General features: G+C 45.4%; 1 protein-coding gene across 3 annotated transcripts in view; it reads right to left on the reverse strand.

Annotated features, from left to right (window-relative positions):
• Nucleotides 1–14,635, reverse strand: part of Lpin2 (lipin 2) — an 81,049-nt gene extending 66,414 nt beyond the window's left edge. For 2 of the 3 annotated variants that reach the window (XM_052750099.1, XM_052750097.1), the window contains exons 1-2: nt 14,505–14,635; nt 7,576–7,716 (exon numbers count right to left, since the gene is read on the reverse strand). The gene's annotated coding sequence lies outside the window, so the exon portion shown is untranslated. The remainder of the gene's footprint in view (nt 1–7,575; nt 7,717–14,504) is intronic. The other variant, XM_052750098.1, reaches the window with a different exon arrangement.
• Nucleotides 14,636–16,810: the final 2,175 nt, after the last annotated feature.

Below are 16,810 nucleotides of genomic sequence, written 5' to 3' on the forward strand. Positions count from 1 at the left end.
TCTTAACCCACTGAAGCATCTCTGCAGCCCTTAAACCAGGCTTCTAAGGGTAGTGGGTAGCCGTTCTAGCTTTGACCTGGAAATACCACCCACTTTGAGGCTACAACGCGGAGCCGAGAGAGGACCCCTAAAGACCCGAGATCCAGATGGGGGAGCTCTCTTGGTTCCTGGACCCTGGACACTGGAGGTAGACCGAGCAGAGTTCTCCAGAGAACACCTCTGGACTTTGCTACACCCTTCCCAGACCCTGTTACCTATCCCTTCACTTGTAAGTTACCCCACAAAATAAACCTCCCTTTTAACTATGTGGAGTTGCCTTAATAATTTCACCAATATCTAAGCATATATTATGTAGCCAGGGAGAACAGAGTTCAATGGTATACGAATCTCATTTTTCAAAGCCTAACCAAGCAAGCTCTGGAATGTACTCTCTTTACAGTGTGCTTGCTCACCGACAGCATTATGACTATATTCACACTACAGTGTTTCGTGGCCAAAGCTTTCCCAGAACCCCTCTTTAACTTTTATGTAGATTCTAAGAACGAATCTGTAACTAACCCTGGTCCCTGCACTCTAGAAGGTGCTATAACATCAGAGCATCTGAAATACAAAGTTTGCTTTTCTCTTTTCAGACTTTTAGGAGCATTTTAAAACACATAATCAATGTACCTAAGAGAACTGATAGTTAGCATCAGTCAGACTGCCTCACCAAAAAGACAGCTGGAGACGAAGAGGAGAGCAGTGGGGTGGGGTGGGGAGTCAGTGGGAATGGAAGCCAGGCCATGGGAGTGACTGGATTTGTAGCTTTTAATATTTTAAGTCTGGGTGTCCCCACCTTTGCATGTGGGGTCAGATAATTCTCTGGGAGTGAAAAGACATGCAGGTCCCAGGCCTCCAACCACTAGATGTCAGCAGCACCCTCTCCTAACTTGTGACCATCAAAAAAACATCTGGTCACTTTTGAATGTCCTCTATCAGCAAAACTACTCCTCTTTGGGAATCACCAGCATTGTTCATTTATGTATTTAGCTAGCTCTGTTTGTCTTGTTGGTTGGTTAGCTTTGAGATAGGTTTTCATGATTCAGCCCTGGCAGAATTCTCTAGGCAGCCTAGGCTGGCCTCAAGCTCATGATGCTCCTGCCTTTGTCATCCGATTACAGCTGTATGCCATCATACCCAACACAAGAACCACCCATTTAGATGAACGATGGAGCAACTTATTTATGACTGTTCTGACAAGGTCCTTAGAAATGTGGGTATAAGATGGGTTTTACATCACAGCTCTCCCACTTACCCTTAGCACATAACCATTCTCAGTTATATTCCTAATAGGCAGGAATACTTACCAGGTAGGACTGTGGTCAGGATTCTGTGAGGTGGTGCCCAGAAACTACAAGAAGGTTAAAACTATCAGCTGAATAGTCCCAAGACCCATGCACAGTCAGTGCTTAACCAGTAACTGTTGAAGTCAGACCCCTGCTGCCATTTAGAGAGGGACACAGGAAAGCACACAAATAACTAAATCTAAATTCTCACTAACATCAACAGTTCTTTGAGTCTGTTTTAGCTTTACTAATCATTTTCCCATTCCAAAGAGCTCAATCGATGGAATTCCACTCTTCAGCTCATCGTACAACAGGATAGATCTAATTCACATTCCAGCCACAAATTGGCAGAATGGATTGAAATGGGTCAGAAGAGCCCTACAATGTAAAGGTGAAACTAACGGCCTGAGCTCTCCCAGGCCTGTATTCAGCCAAGTGAGGCACCCTCCCCAGCAAATGCAACACTCTTTAATCACATTTATATCTAAGCAAAACCTATTTAACATGAATGCTATGTCTGAATGACCTCTTAAAGTTGTGATAAATCAATATATCATCATCTAGTACATTACTGGCTCCTCTTTCCTACTGAAAGAATTCTTTCTTTTTTTAAAGATTATTTTTATCATTTTAAAGTTTTGTATATGTAGTGTGTGTGAGTACAGGTGCTTGTGGAGGTCAGAGGCATTGGATTCCCCTGGAGCTGAGGCTAAAGGTGCTTGTGAGCCATCTGACAGGAGTACTGGGAACCCAATGTGGCTCTGAAAAGAGCACTGAGCACTCTGAACCACTGAGCCATCTAATGCCTAAATGTGCTCCCTCAATTTCATTTAGGTGGTATACAATACTTATGAGCCAAAAAATTTAATTCATTACTCTTATACGCATGATTAACTGTCTTTTTTTTTTTTTTTTTTTTTTTTTTGGTTTTTTGATATAGGGTTTCTCTGTGTAGCCTTGGCTGTCCTGGGACTGACTCTGTAGACCAGGCTGGCCTCCAACTCAGAGATGTCTCTGCCTCTGCCTCCTGAGTGCTAGGATTAAAGGCATGTGCTACCACTGCCCTGGTGAACAACTTTTTAGCTATTTCTGAAAATTTAACCTGTCTCGAAAGGCAGAAAATTATTCTACCACTGATTTAGTGAGAGATGTTTACCAGAATGACAGTATAATTGAAATGTATATATTGGTGATAACATGGGCAAAGTAGGGGCCAGGTGTGTCACTCAGTGGTAGAATGTTTGCCTAGCATGCCCAAGGCACTAGGTTTGACACACACACACACACACACACACACACACACACACACACACACACCCCATAACAGTCTTTGTATGTCTGGCTGTTTTTAATCATCCTCCTTCACAATTACATTTTTATTAATAGTACCGACAGTTTCCTTACACCACATGTATAATAAAGGGTAATACTAAAAACCTGAAGTAATTTGATATACAGGTGAGGTTTAGATTAATAGTATTACATGTTATCTGCAACGGCTATCAATACCCCATTTCAACAGGTAGAGAAGGTACAGAGAGAACTGATATTTTCTAGGACAGTGTACGCTCCCCACATACATATTTACATATATATCCCCAAACAGAACAATATTCCCCACCACCTAGTATTACTTGGTTCTCTAAAGACCTTCCCTCAGTCACCAACATCTCTGTACCTGCTACAAACTCCAAAAACTAATTACACACTCTTCAACAGCAGGTGTCATTGACAATACTTTGTAAGTGTGCACACTTCCTTTTTGGAGGCTTGTATTTCTCCAAGACCTAACTCAAATGCAAAGGAACACTAGTGAGGTCACAGCTATAGCTTTTTCCCCTTTGAGACAGCATCCTAATGCCTAGCACTGTACCAGTCACCCTGAAGTTTGCCATGATAAAATCCAGACATGTGTAGCTCTAGGAAAAAGGTGGCTTCACACATGGCCTCAGTCATCACTTAGGACTCCTGGAGGGGGAGAAGACCTTCAGGGATTGGTAGAAGCACAGTCATTGTAAGGCACAAATAGGCACTGAGTCACCAGTTTGCTTAGCTGACAGCACAGAAGCAACCAAAGCTCCGTGTCCCCTTGACACTCATTTCCTTTTCCAAATATCTCTAATCTCTTCTGCCTTTGAATCTCAGAAGTTATCCCCCAGCTTCCAAGAGGAAAGTCTGCTACCCCTCACTCCAGATGCAGCTCTAAGAGCGGGTTGTCAACGGTGGGTCCTCACACTGAGTGACTTCAACAAGGGAGCAGCAGGTCCAAGAGCAACTCAAGTCAGTAAAGCGCCAGGGATGTAGCAACTCAAAGGCCTTCGACTCCCCGCCTGGTTCCACACACGTTTTTCTGCAGGCTGGGATCAGACAGTGAACCTGGATGACAAGCCACCTGCGCTCACCGTGCTTTGATGCTAATAGAAGGGAGGGCAACAAGAACAAGTCTTATGCTAGGATAGCTAGAAAAAGGGAAATGGGCGAGGGAGACAGGGAGACAGGGAGAAGGGAGGGAGAGAGGGAGAGAGGAAAGAAAGAGGGAGGGAGGAGGCTACTTGAGGAAAGACCACAATAAGAAAATGTATGGCAGGGTATTTTTAAAGCAGAACTCCAGGAGGGTTGCCACCTGAAAATACAATATAAAGACCCAAGGGAAGTACAGGGACGAGCTGACTATGGTCACATGACTATCTTGTAAAAGAGACAAGATTAATTCTGTCGCACCAGGCTCTGATGCTGTGTTCCTCACTTTGGCCAACCTTTGAATTACTTCAGAAAGAAAGCAAGAATGAAGCATGAGGTGACTCCAATGCTCAGCTGTTAAACATCTGAGAATCAGCAGAAATGTTAGCAGTTACACAAGACTGAACAAAAATCTTCAGTTATAATCTGAGAATTATTTCCTAAGGGCTTTCTTTCTGATCTTCTCTGAAGATTGTAGACAGTGCCTAAAAGCACCTTTTAAAATATTACTGTAACTAGACACTCTGCTAAGCCCACACAACAGCATATCTACCCTTTCCTGATCCTATTAGGGATTGAGTGTACCCCCCAAAACAGGAAATCTAAGCTCTAAGTTCTAGTTCTTTAGAATGTGACCGTAACTCAATAAAAAGATTTTTATAGATGATCAAGATAAAATGACACTATACTGCCAGGGAATCCAACACCCTCTTCTGACTTCCATAGGCACCAAGCACACACATAGTGCACGCACATACATGCAGACAAAACACACATACACATAAAATAAAATTTAAAAAAAATCTTATAAAAAGACAACGCATTTCCATTGGGTAGCTTGAGCTACCCAGGCCCACATTTTGTTACTTAGCTCTCACAAACTACACACACATAGTATTAGATCATAACCCACAGTATTAGGGACTATGTATGAGTCTAGTCCAATGTAAGCATATAACTTGAACTAATCAACTGGGGTGAGATACTTATTTCTCATGTAAAATTATAAACACATATGGAATGAGTAACTCCCCACCCTTCAAATGCAGGCTGGGAGGGTGATTTCTAAAGAACACAGACTAGGGGCCAAGAGGATGGCTTGGAGTAACACTCCCACAGGGAGACAGAAGGTGGAGATAAGAGAACTGGGATGGGGGAAGGCTGATACCCAGCACAGCAGCAAAAACAAGAGACCCTTCCCTAACGACTGTCAGAAAAGAACCAATCCTAGGAAGTTGTCCTTTGACCTCCACCCACTCACTGAGATGCATCCTCCCAAGTAAACAAACAAATGTCAGCAGACAGACAGCAGCTGGAGAGCTGGCTCTCAGAAGTTAAGACAACTTGTTGTTCTTGCAAAGGACCTGAGTTCAGTTCTCAGAACCCACATGGTATCTCACAATCACTCCTAACTCCAGTTCCAGGGAATCCAACACCCTCTTCTCACTTTCACAGGCACCAAGCACACACATGATGTACACACACATGCAGACAAAACACACATACACATAAAATTAAAAAACCTTATAAAAAATACAGATTAGGTTTTCAGTGGGGAAAAATCTGATAACCACAACCTCAGCCTGGTGATCAAGGCCATGGCCATCACTGAGTCAAATGATGGTAATTTACCCTCCATTCAGAGGAAGAGTCATAACCTAGTCTTAGCATAAGAAAACTGTAAGGTAAATTCTAACAGTGAAGCATCCTACAAAATACGGACTAGTTCTCGCAAAGTGTTGAGGTCAGCTGGGTGTGGTGGTGTACTCCTGCAGCCCCAGCTACTCGGCAGGAAGATCACTGAAGCCCATTGGTCTTGAACACAGTGAGAGGCCCCCCCCCCACACACACACACACATCTCAACAACAGTAATAACAACCTGAAACTGTCAAGGTCCTTGAAAATGGAAAGTCTCCACAGAACCCCAGAATCAAAGGATGAAGTGATACCCACACCACTGAGGGTTCCACCAAAGGCAATCATAATAGAAAAATGCCACCTGCCTCAGGAATCCCATGGAGACAGGGCTACATGCTCCCAATCAGAGGAGCAGAACCCAGGGCCAGCCAGCCACCTCCTCAACTTCATGAGGACAGAGGAACAGATGATTCTCCATGTAGGGAGAAGCCTCGGGAACTAACAGGCACCTGGATTCTCTGGTGTTTTTATGCCTCTGGCCTCAGACTCTGGCGAAATATCTGCTTCCTGTTCAGGTGTGAGAACAAAACAAGGCCCAAGTGAGGCAGGTATTTCCCAGGTGTTAGTTCCTAGCCCTGTCTGGTCTGAGGACACAGACACCAAATCATAAACCAAGGCACTTCAATAATAAAGTTAAGAGACACATTTTTAAAAGGGATGAAGGAGGAAGAGGGAGAAAGAATCAGAAGGAGAAAAGAGAAACACAAGTTTTTTCATTTAAAAACAAAAAAAAAGAGTTGACTTCTCAAAAGTAACAATTCCAAAAAGTAGAGGGAAAACGAGCGAAGAATTGGGACAAGCGAGCCAACAGAGGAGGGATGACCGATACTCAGGACAAGGCAGAGACTGCACCGCCAGTCGGATAACGTGAGCCTAGTCATGACTGGTGCCCAGAAGTAAAGCCAGCATACACTGTTCACACCAAAGAAAAATATGTAGTACAAAGTAAAATCACTGCACATGCTTAGTTCTGAACAACATTTAGTTATGAAAATATAAGCAGTGGAAATTGAGAAAATATTAGATAGTTTCACTGAGAAGTTATCACAAGGCAACTTTAATCACTCTTACACAGTTCAGGGCCCCAAACCAGGGAATGTGCAGCCCACTTCCAGGTTGGGTCTTCCCACATCAATTAAAGCAACCGAGACAATCCCCACCCCCCACCCCCCACACAGGCAGGCCCCTGTACAGGCCAACCTGATGCAGATAACCCTTCATGGAGATGCTTTGCCCAGGCTGGTTGTATCAAGTTGACAAAACTGTTACACAGGTTAGTGTTTTTCAATATACAAGATAAAATTATTTTAATTATTTCACAATTTTATTAAGATGAATTAGAATATGCTAATTTGTGACTTTAACAACGGACAGCAACAAAACTACTCACACCGACACCAGGAAGGTTAAGAGTCCAGGAAAAAATTCTATGCAAGCACACACACAAATGTTTTTTTGGAATATAAAAAAACTCCTTCAAATAAGCATTTGCACATTAAAAATATAAACACAGTACTCTCTCCAACATATTTCTTTTGCTTCTCACTTTCAATCTCCTAAACTGAATCCCAATCCTGATCCTCGATACTCAGTTTAGAGAACTCCGCTTTATATCTAAGATGACTAGTTCATTCCCCAACAACACTACAAGCTACTTTCAGACAAGAGGAACACTTTCCCTTGTCCTGTGACTCTCAACCCTGGCGTCTAGTCTAGCTGGAGCCCTCAGCCTGCAGCCTGGCCTCTCAACTTCTAGGCAGGTGTGGTCTAACATACCCTCATCTACTATTGGAACTAGCCAAGCAGGCAGGTGGCTCTCCAAAGAAACAACTGAGTCAAGTCAACTAGGTAGCAAAAGGATGCAAGAGAAAATGCCACACTGAAATCAGTTATTTTGCACAACTAAGATATGCTAATACATTTGAAGTGTATTCATAGTTCTGAATATATTTCTCTTTAATGAAAGGTTCTGAGGTCATTCACTTATTCTATTATACAGAGTAAAATTCCATCACAGGGACCTTATCTGCATATGTAGTTACTGAGCAAGTCAAATGAAACAGTGAAAAAGTTACAAGTTAAAGGACAAACCTGTTTAGAAACAATTCACGCTCTACTGGATTGAGGTTTCAGCTGTGTACCGCTGTGATGGAACAAAGACTCTGAACACAGGAAAGGCTGGGCACTCCATCCAGTGCGGACACTTTCATACTCCTCCTGCACAGTGCAGTCCTACAAAACGAGGGATAGAGCATACACCCTCAAATCAGCAACAGTCACAATTACCAAAGGGAATCCTTCAAGGTGGCAGCGCAGTGGCTACTCAGAGCAGTCCAGCAACCATTTCCTCCTTCCCAATACTGACACAGAACCACCTTCCTTCCATGTTTGAATTTAGAGGTCCCATTTCTTGAAAAATAGCTGTCATCTGACCCAGTCTCAGCCTAGGGGTAGGTAGGCAGGGAACATCAGCTGAATGATGTTCAACTCATTCCAGAGCAGGTACCCAGCAGGCATGGTGGGCCTCTTCAACTCCACTGCTTTCCCAGCTGGTTTTCTCTCCCTGGCTCAATCAGTCTTGCACACAGAAATGCTTTAGAGAAACCCAAGGCTCCACAGCAGGTGCACTCTTTCAATTACTCACTTATAAATGCTGGCGTTAAGAAGTTTCTTTATTCTATCGAATCAAGTAAAAACAGATTCCTAAAGTTGATTTAGGGATGTCAAATAAATGCATATGAATTGTGTGAATCCTTGGGCAGTGTGGCCAGGAAGGTAAGGGCAATGGAGGGTGGCTATTACCTTGGGGAATTGCCTGCCCTTCCAGAAACCTCTTAGCTTCAGTATTCTCACATAGAAAACAGGCTATTATCTCAGCCTAGCAGGATTGTTGTGACTCTTTAGACATAATTAGTGTAAAGCTCTTAGCACAACGCCTGCCCAAAGAAGGTGCTCAATCAAGAGACTACAGTAGCAAGCACAGCTTTTACAGACACCAGGGCACAGTCTTAAAAGAGACTAAGTAGCAGGCATCTGTACCACCTGATGGACTAGGCCAGTGGACAGAGCATACTGAAACCTCAAATTCCGAGGTTCCATCTTTCAGATCACGCTGGCTAGGTAGGCTACTTTGAACTAGGTAAGCCATGAGCCATTAGAAAATCCTATAACTGAAAAATCAATCCTTCCTAATAAGCATTTGTCCAATATACATTGTAAATTGAGTTTCTCTTTTAAGCCATCCTTTATATTTAATTGGATGCTCTGGCTATAATGTCAAATAGGTGCCTCTTATTCACTGAAAACAAGGGTAAGAGATTTTAAGGAAACTTACTATGTAGATAGATGTTTTGGTATGTTTAAAAAGGAAAATAAGGCCAGCGCCATCACTTTAAAAGCTTATTTCCCCAGAAGCTTCACAAAGCCCAGACAGTCTTGACTTACAGTCATTCCTAATAGAAGCACACAAGTTTACACACTCAACCCCTGGGGAAAATATCGTAACACAAGTCAAGGAGCTCCAACCCAAGGCTCAAATTCATATTAACTACCTGCATAGTGGGTGACAGCTCAAAAAACATGTAATCAAATCATCAGACAATTCTGTTTGTTTCAATCCTTATCTATGAACTTTTTGTTTAAAATTCTGTTAACTTTGTATTTAAAAAAGAAAAGAGGCATGGTGGAGCACATGGGAGGTGAAGCAGGAAAAGCGGGAGTCTAAGGCCAGTCCGTACTGCATAAGACCCAGTTTCCAAAAAAGAAAAAAAGAAATTTAAAAACAGGTATTTAAGTAAATATTCTCGTATCAACTATTGCTTCCATTACATTTCAGAAATAGGTAAAAGCAAAGATTCAACCGGCCACTAAAGAAGCTACTTGGTAGCACCACACCCCTCCCTTCTCTTCCTGGACCAATCTTGGCACTTCTGAAGGACACTTTTCCCACCTGTAACTCCTCTTCTTTAATAAAGAAGACTAATGTAACCACTCAGCTCCAATAGTTCTTCAATCTAGAATCTTCTTGTTGAAATACTGCTTTTTTTTTTTTTTTAACGAACTAGAGAGAAATAGCTCAGTAGTCATTTTTCCCTTGGAAAGGGGACAGTTGTGAGCTGTCATGTGGGTGCTGGGAATTGAACCTGAGTCTACCAGAAGAGCAGCCCCTGCTCCCAACCACTGAGCCATCTCTCCAGCCTGAAATACTGCTCTTTAACCATGTTTCTTAAACTTCACAACTCTTGTCTCTTTAGGTTCCCACTAAATGCTACTTATATTTCAACTAACTACTGCTCCAAAAATAATGAGAGAATACTCCAACCCTTGAAACGTACCCCAATGCACTGAAGTAATATGTCTCTGCAAATGCCTCTGCTCCTTGCTAGCATTCCCCTGTCCATCCACCTCTGAGTCTCCTCTTCTCCCTTCAGAAGCATGTGCAGTTGACACACCCTATCTCAATACACCTACTCCACAGGGGTCAGCCCAACTTGCCACCAATCTGAAACTCCTACTTTCTCACTAGACTATGCCGTAACCTCAAGGACTAGCATCCCAAGATATGGACTCAATGTTACTGCTCCCTTTAGGTCAATGTCTACAGAAAGCAGAATGTCAGAAAGGTTAAGACAACCAAGTTACCCTAATAAAGACTAACACCTGTGAGGATTAACAGCTGATTCCAGAGAAATCCCAAAGAAGCACAGTGCACAAAGTAATGTAAGTCACCTTATGTGAAGGGGTTTAATGCCTAAAGCCGAAGTTAATCAAAATACAGGAAGGTGGGGTACTAGTATCTGGGGAGGAAAAACCAAAAACTGAGAACTAAGATGAAAACCAGTAATCAATTACTGCATATTTTAGAACAGGGAAGATAAGACTTGAAAACAACTAAGAATTTATAAACCACCACTTGACACTTTATCTGTACTTCTGGTTGGTAAAAATGAAGAGTTGAGACAATACACATATTACTAAGCAATACATGAAGTTAAGGGAATTTGGTACAAGAAGCAAGGGAAGACATGACATGAGATAGTCAAGTGGTATTTAATTTGGTGTTCAGTTATAGCTAATAAAATTTACTAGAGAAGTAAGGACTTTTGAAGAAACTGGATAAAGGCTGGGTGAGAAAAGGAATCCATTGGCTGCCAATCCCCACTAGGTCTGCTCTTCTGGAAGCCAGTGTCTACCCAGCAAAGAGACAAAACCTACACCGGACAGTTCGTATTCAAAGTGTGTGTCACCACAGGTAAGTACCAAATCACACAATTCTAAGCTCCAAGAGTGAGAAAAAGTGTCACCCTGCAAACAGATTTTTAAAAGCTCCTGTCTCCAGAGCTGTTCTCCCCCGCCACACCACCTTGCTCAGTTGTGACCCAAATAATCCGAAAAGAATTCTCAAAGAATTAGCAATCAAATACTACCTTGGCTTTGTGCAGAGGTAAAATGGAGGTGGAAAGAGCTCACAATATAACCCATCATTTTGACAGCCTATGCAAGTTAGAATCTACCTTCTTTCCCCATTTCTTAGTAACATCATTAACATCTAAGTCCACACGTAACCATCACTGAAAGCTAATATCCAAAGGCTTTCAGGGCAAAGGACTGAAGGCCTGTGAGATGGCTCAGCAAGGCACTTGCCAGCAAGCTTGACAACCTGAGTTTTGGTCCCTAGAACCCCACCTGGTGGATTAACACTGGCTCCAGAAGTACAGTACACAAAAAAACAAATGCAAAAGGTTGTTTAAAACAAGACTCAACCGTAGTCCATGACCAAATTAGAAAAGTGTTCACGCTGCCCTAAGTCACATCACAAGGTATGTACCTTTCAGTGTAACATAGTTCCTCTCCTAACACATTCTTGGTTTGTTTGTTTTGAGATAAGGTCTCACTGTGTATCCCAGGCTAGCTGAGTGCTAGTGCTCCTGCCTCAGAATCAGGCTTTCTTCTTCTTTTCCTTTTTTTTTTCTTTTCTTTTTTTCTTTCCTCTTATCTCCTTCCAGATTGTGAGATCATCAACTCAAGCTTCCTGCCATAAACAAACACCAGGGGCGAAGGTGAGGATAACAGGTTAGAATGGCCAGGGCAGTATTCTGGCCAGCCCACCACTACATACAGGTTGCTACCAACAGTTGGGGATCCCTACTGATTGCATGTGGTCCCCAAGAGTGAGTGACTTTTTTCCCTCATGTGTTCATCTTGAAAAATATAGGACCTAAACGTGTAAAGTGTTTAGTTATTAAAGTATACTGCTGGGGCTGGAGAAATGGCTCAGTAGCTAAAAAAACAAAAACAAAAACAAAAAACTTGCTGTACAGCCATGAAGACCGGGGTTCAGATTCCAGCACCACTGGTCTCTCACCCACCTATTACCCTAGCACTGGGGGGCAAGTGGAGACAGACTTGCTGGCTCACCAGTGTAACTGAATACATGACCTCAGGGAGAGAACCTGTCCCAAAAGAATATGATATAAGGGAACAGAGGAGGACACCTGACTCATTTCTCTGTTTACATGCACACAAGTGCACACATTCACTTATGGTAATGGTAGGGGAGGTAGAATAAGAAAATGTATTCTAATACTTTATTACAAGAGGTTTGTGATAGAGCTCAGTTGGTAGAGTAGTTGCCTAGTATGCACAGAGCCCTGGGTTCAAGTCCCAGAACCTCCTGAACCAACTGTGGTGGCATACAATGCAAAGTTCAAGGCCTGAGCTACCTATATGAGACTATCCCCAGACAACGAAAACTATTATCATCAAGACATCACCAGAGAGTTATCACTCCACACTGTATCTTCAAGCTCTTCCAATGTTTAATGAAACATAATTTTTATAGAATTCAGGCAACTTCAGCCCTGACTACAAACCTATGAGCTATTTCACCATGAAGGCAAGCGATAGGGCCAAAGACCCAGCATCTAAGCCAAGAGTATTAACTTACTTAGCAATGAAGGGATGCAGAGACAGCCAAAGCAAAGCTCCAAATAAACTCCTACAACACTGCCTACCAACTGAAAAGAGCAGGTACACATCCTAGAGCCGCTACTACCAAACACACACAAGGTTACAGTCCCTGCAGTCAGTACAAAGGGTTTAAATTAAAAGACGCCAAGACTTAACTTAGATTTAAAAACTTGACAACAGGCTGTTATGCACCCAAGGGAGGCAGCCGCCTAGTCCACCTCCCAGCAAGAACGATTCCATTCAATGTTCCAGGTCTGATGTATATTATGCATACAATACAAAAGAGAATAGCTGTTCACACAGTGATTCATGCTATATTTAAGCTGAATATTAATACTTAAAACACTACAAAATGTCCATGGTAATGTTCATTGGCCTAACTTAACCTTTGACCACCTCTGACCTGTGGCAGCACCAAGATTATCCATCCATGGCATGCCATACAAGAAAATTTAAGGAAGATCCACTGGCTCCCAGTGACCTACAAGGACAATCTGCTTGCCGCTTCCTACGTTCATTCAACCAGCACCAAGCAAACCTCTTCTAAAAGCCAGCCTCTGTGCCTGGTAATGCACTGCTACTGAGGTTCTGCCTGCAGGGATTCTGTGCCCCGTGCAGGATACAGTCCAGTCAATGAACCAAGATTCACAATGCCAAGGGACGGGAGCCTGCATACATACGGCAATACAAGAAACAAAGCCCCAGGCACCCTGTTATCCACTTCTAAACAGCACTCTGCGTTCAGGGGTTTTCAAAGGCTCCAGAGCCTCTAAGTAATAGAACTTCTCTGTTGACTCTCAACTGGTGTGCCAAATACGAAAAGCAGAACCAGCCATTTCATTCCTGGCGGTCCACAGCTATGCTACCACCGCTTCAACATGAAGATCCTTGGGTCCGATAACACACAATCAAGAACATATTTAACTGGAAGGAAGAAGCCACCCCCAGTGCCCAGCTTTGTTCTGTTCTAGTCTGCCTGGGTCTGGCCCGTGAGTGGCTGCTAGACTGAACGTGCCCAGGGGGCAGGGCAGCCCAACGAGGGCTAAAACACACCTGTCTCCTCCAACACCTGGCGGCTGGCCGTGCTAACCCAGTCACCTGCCACACTTCTCGGTCTTACGCCAGTGAAAACAATCAACGTCACGACGATCAACACATAAACTAAATAACCGGCAAATAATCCTTTGGGATCATTAAATCTATTTTGATAGATTTCAAAATTGACCGTATGTTATCAAAAGACTATAAACTAGTGAGCCGAGGTTCAGTCACAACTTAACCTGCATCCCTACTGCTGGGCAAAACAGCGTTAGCACCGAAGCAAGAGACTCGGTTTCAATTTTCTGAAGTCTCAAAAACGCATTTCAAAAAATATATATACGTGTGGCCGCTTGTTCGGTAATCTCAGAGCCTCTCCAAGTATCCCAGCGTTCCAGTACTTTCTGAAAGCGAGGGCGATCTAGTTCCTAGTCTTGTTTTGCATCATTACGTCTTGGAAACGCCATCCTAAATTTGAATGAAAATAATTTTCTTATGCTAGGAGGGGTGGATCCGCGGCGTTCAAAACTGGGCCGTGGAGCTCCGGCTCCCACACCAATCAAGACCTTTCTCCAGGGCTCCCCCCCCCCCCCCCCCCCCGCCCCGAGGGTCGACGGCAGCAAGGCTAACTCACATCTGAACCTGGTCCACGGCCTGCAGGAGGCAGCGGCGGGCCAGCCAACGGCCTGAGGGAATAACAGCACCTCGCCAGCCCCGGCAGGGGGATGGCCGCGACCGCGCGCCGGCGCCCCCTCCCCCAGGCCCGGAGCGTGGAGGTGGGGGGGTGGGGGCGCAGACACGGCCTCGGCGGCCATCCCCCTGCCGCGCCGGGCCGGGCCCCGAGGACCTCGGCTGAAGAGGTGGCGGGGGAGGGAGGGTCCCCTCGGGCGCCCGCGCGTCCTCAGGCGGCGCTGCCGCGGCTACGTGGCCCACGCGAGGCGAGGCCGCGAGCGGGGAAGCAGGTCCCCCGAGAACCCCCACACACACACACACACAGACTACGGCCCGCTTACCTGCGGGCACCGCGCGCGGCCCTCACTCGGCGGCGGACGTTCGCGCGGCCCGGGCGGGCTGCGGCGAGAAGCGGGCGAGCAGGGGGCGGGGCCGCCGCCTCGGGAGCCGCGGGCCACAGCCGAGCCCGCCGGGCCTCATGAATGAGACGCGGCGGCAGCAGCGGCGGCGGCGGCGGCAGCGGCGGCGGCGGCGGCCGAGCTGGCGATGGGCTGCGCGCACGCCCCGCCCCGCCCCGGCCACGTGACGCGAGCTCCTCCCCCTTCCCCAGACCCCGCCCCCCCCTCCGCCGCGGGCCGTGCGCCGCGGGCCCCGGGCCCTGCCGGGAGAGAGCTGCCCGCCCGCCCGCCCGCGACGCGGGGCCTCCGGAGAGCGTTTTTTAAAAAAAAAAAGTTTCCTCCGGTCCCCATGGCAACCTTGCGGCGCTGTGCGGAGGGGTTCAGAGCCCAGCTGCCAAAAAACAAAACAACAACAACAAAAAAAAAAAAAAACGCGTGCAAAGCGGTCCGTTGCATGATGGTGTGAAAACGTCATGCCCGTGTAACACGAGTGCATGCAGCAGATCTGATCACGGCAGAACCCGTGGTCTTTGCTTATTTCTCCTCCAAGCTCAGTTATAAGACCTCCTGTTTAAAAAGCACACTTGAAGAAACGGCTGCCACTGTGTTAGGGGTGTCCACTGTTTTTTTTTTTTTTTTTTTCTGCAGCCGGTTCTTGTGGGAAGTAGAGATGGAAGCCTACGGCTTCACTTCTAAATGTCTGTTCCTTTCTCCGTGTGCACAGCGAGCGTGAACATTCATACAGTCTCGGGGCCGTAGAAACATGCATTTGTTTATACAAACTCTCCGGGGTGGGCCCTGGACACAGCAGTTTCTTTACAACAGTGAAGCATGGTGGGTATAGGCTCTGCTGGGGCCCAGGAAGCCAGTTCTCTCCACAGACCACCATTCCCGTGTGGGATTCAACCAGGTTGACTCAGGGGTAACTAAGACCCGACAGAGACGCCCTAACCTACTAGGAATTTTCGCTTCAAGGCGGCTTTTCATCTGATTCACTGGAGAAAGAAATTTTTTAAAACGATTTAAACTTTCCAGTAACTGTTCGAAGGATCTTACTCCACTGTGGAGTAGTGCAATTAAAACCAGAGAAGGAACCCAGTCCTCAATTTCCAAGTCAATACACTGGGAACAGTGGCACCTTCCTGACGGGCCCTTTGAATACTACACTTGATTCCCGTGGAGGGGCAGAGGTGACTTTCTGCATGGACTGTAGAATGCGCTGCTACGGTTTGTTTCCTTGCCTTTCATTCTCCAACTTGACTTTTCCTGTTTCTCTCGGGCTAGTCTCATTACCTCCTACCTTGGGAGAGGAATATTCTCAAGCTTCCTTCCTTTCATCATCCAGGAAGCCCTGGTCAAGCCGCCCTTCCTCTGCCCCCACTCCCTCTGGGTTTGACAACTTACTCAGAAGGATTGGTTCACGTTTCTAGAGTGTTCCTCATTCTCTGGTGACTGCCTGGTTTACACAGCCCCCAAGGCAGAGTAGGGACGAATTGAATATTGTTGAATGTCCCTCGACTTCCTGTACCTGATACCTGTGAAGTTGGGGCACACCCAGCTCTTCTCTTCTCCATGTCACTGCCCAAGTCTCGTCTCACCTTCTGACCCTACCACCTGCTGGTTTCATAGCCAGGAGCCTTTCCCCACCAATTGTCATTCTGCTAGTCTAGATGTAGCTCAGTTTTGGTTTTTTGTTTATTTATTTTTTATTTTTTTATGTATGTTGGTATTTTGCCTGTATGAGGGTGTGGGACCCCCTGGAACAGGAGTTATAGACAGTTGTGAGCTGCCATGTGGGTGCTGGGAATTGAACCTGGGTCCTCTGGAAGAACAGCCAGTGCTCTTAACCACTGAGCCATCTCTTCAGTCCCTTGTTTTGTTTTTAATCAGTCTTCTTCCGCTATTTCAAAGGAAGGAGGCCTTGTTGTCCTTTATGTAGTTTGGTACAAGATGTTTTGCCGTTGGGGCTTGTGCTTTGTGCTATTTTGATGTTTGGTTTAAGAATGGACACCTCTCCAGGCAGTGGTGGCACACGCCTCTAATCCCAGCACTTGGGAGGCAGAGGAAGGTGGATCTCTGGGAGTTCAAGTCCAGCCTGGTCTACAGAGTGAGTTCCAGGACAGTCAGGACTACACAGAGAAACCCTGTCTTGGAAAAGGAGGAGGAGGAGGAGAAGGAGGAGGAGGAGGAGGAGGAGGAGGAGGAGGAGGAGGAGGAGGAGGAGGAGGAGGAAAGAATAAAAGAAAAAG

This window comes from Peromyscus californicus, unplaced genomic scaffold (genome assembly GCF_007827085.1).
Source record: "Peromyscus californicus insignis strain IS unplaced genomic scaffold, ASM782708v3 Scaffold_21__1_contigs__length_65335640, whole genome shotgun sequence".
NCBI lineage: Eukaryota > Metazoa > Chordata > Mammalia > Rodentia > Cricetidae > Peromyscus > Peromyscus californicus.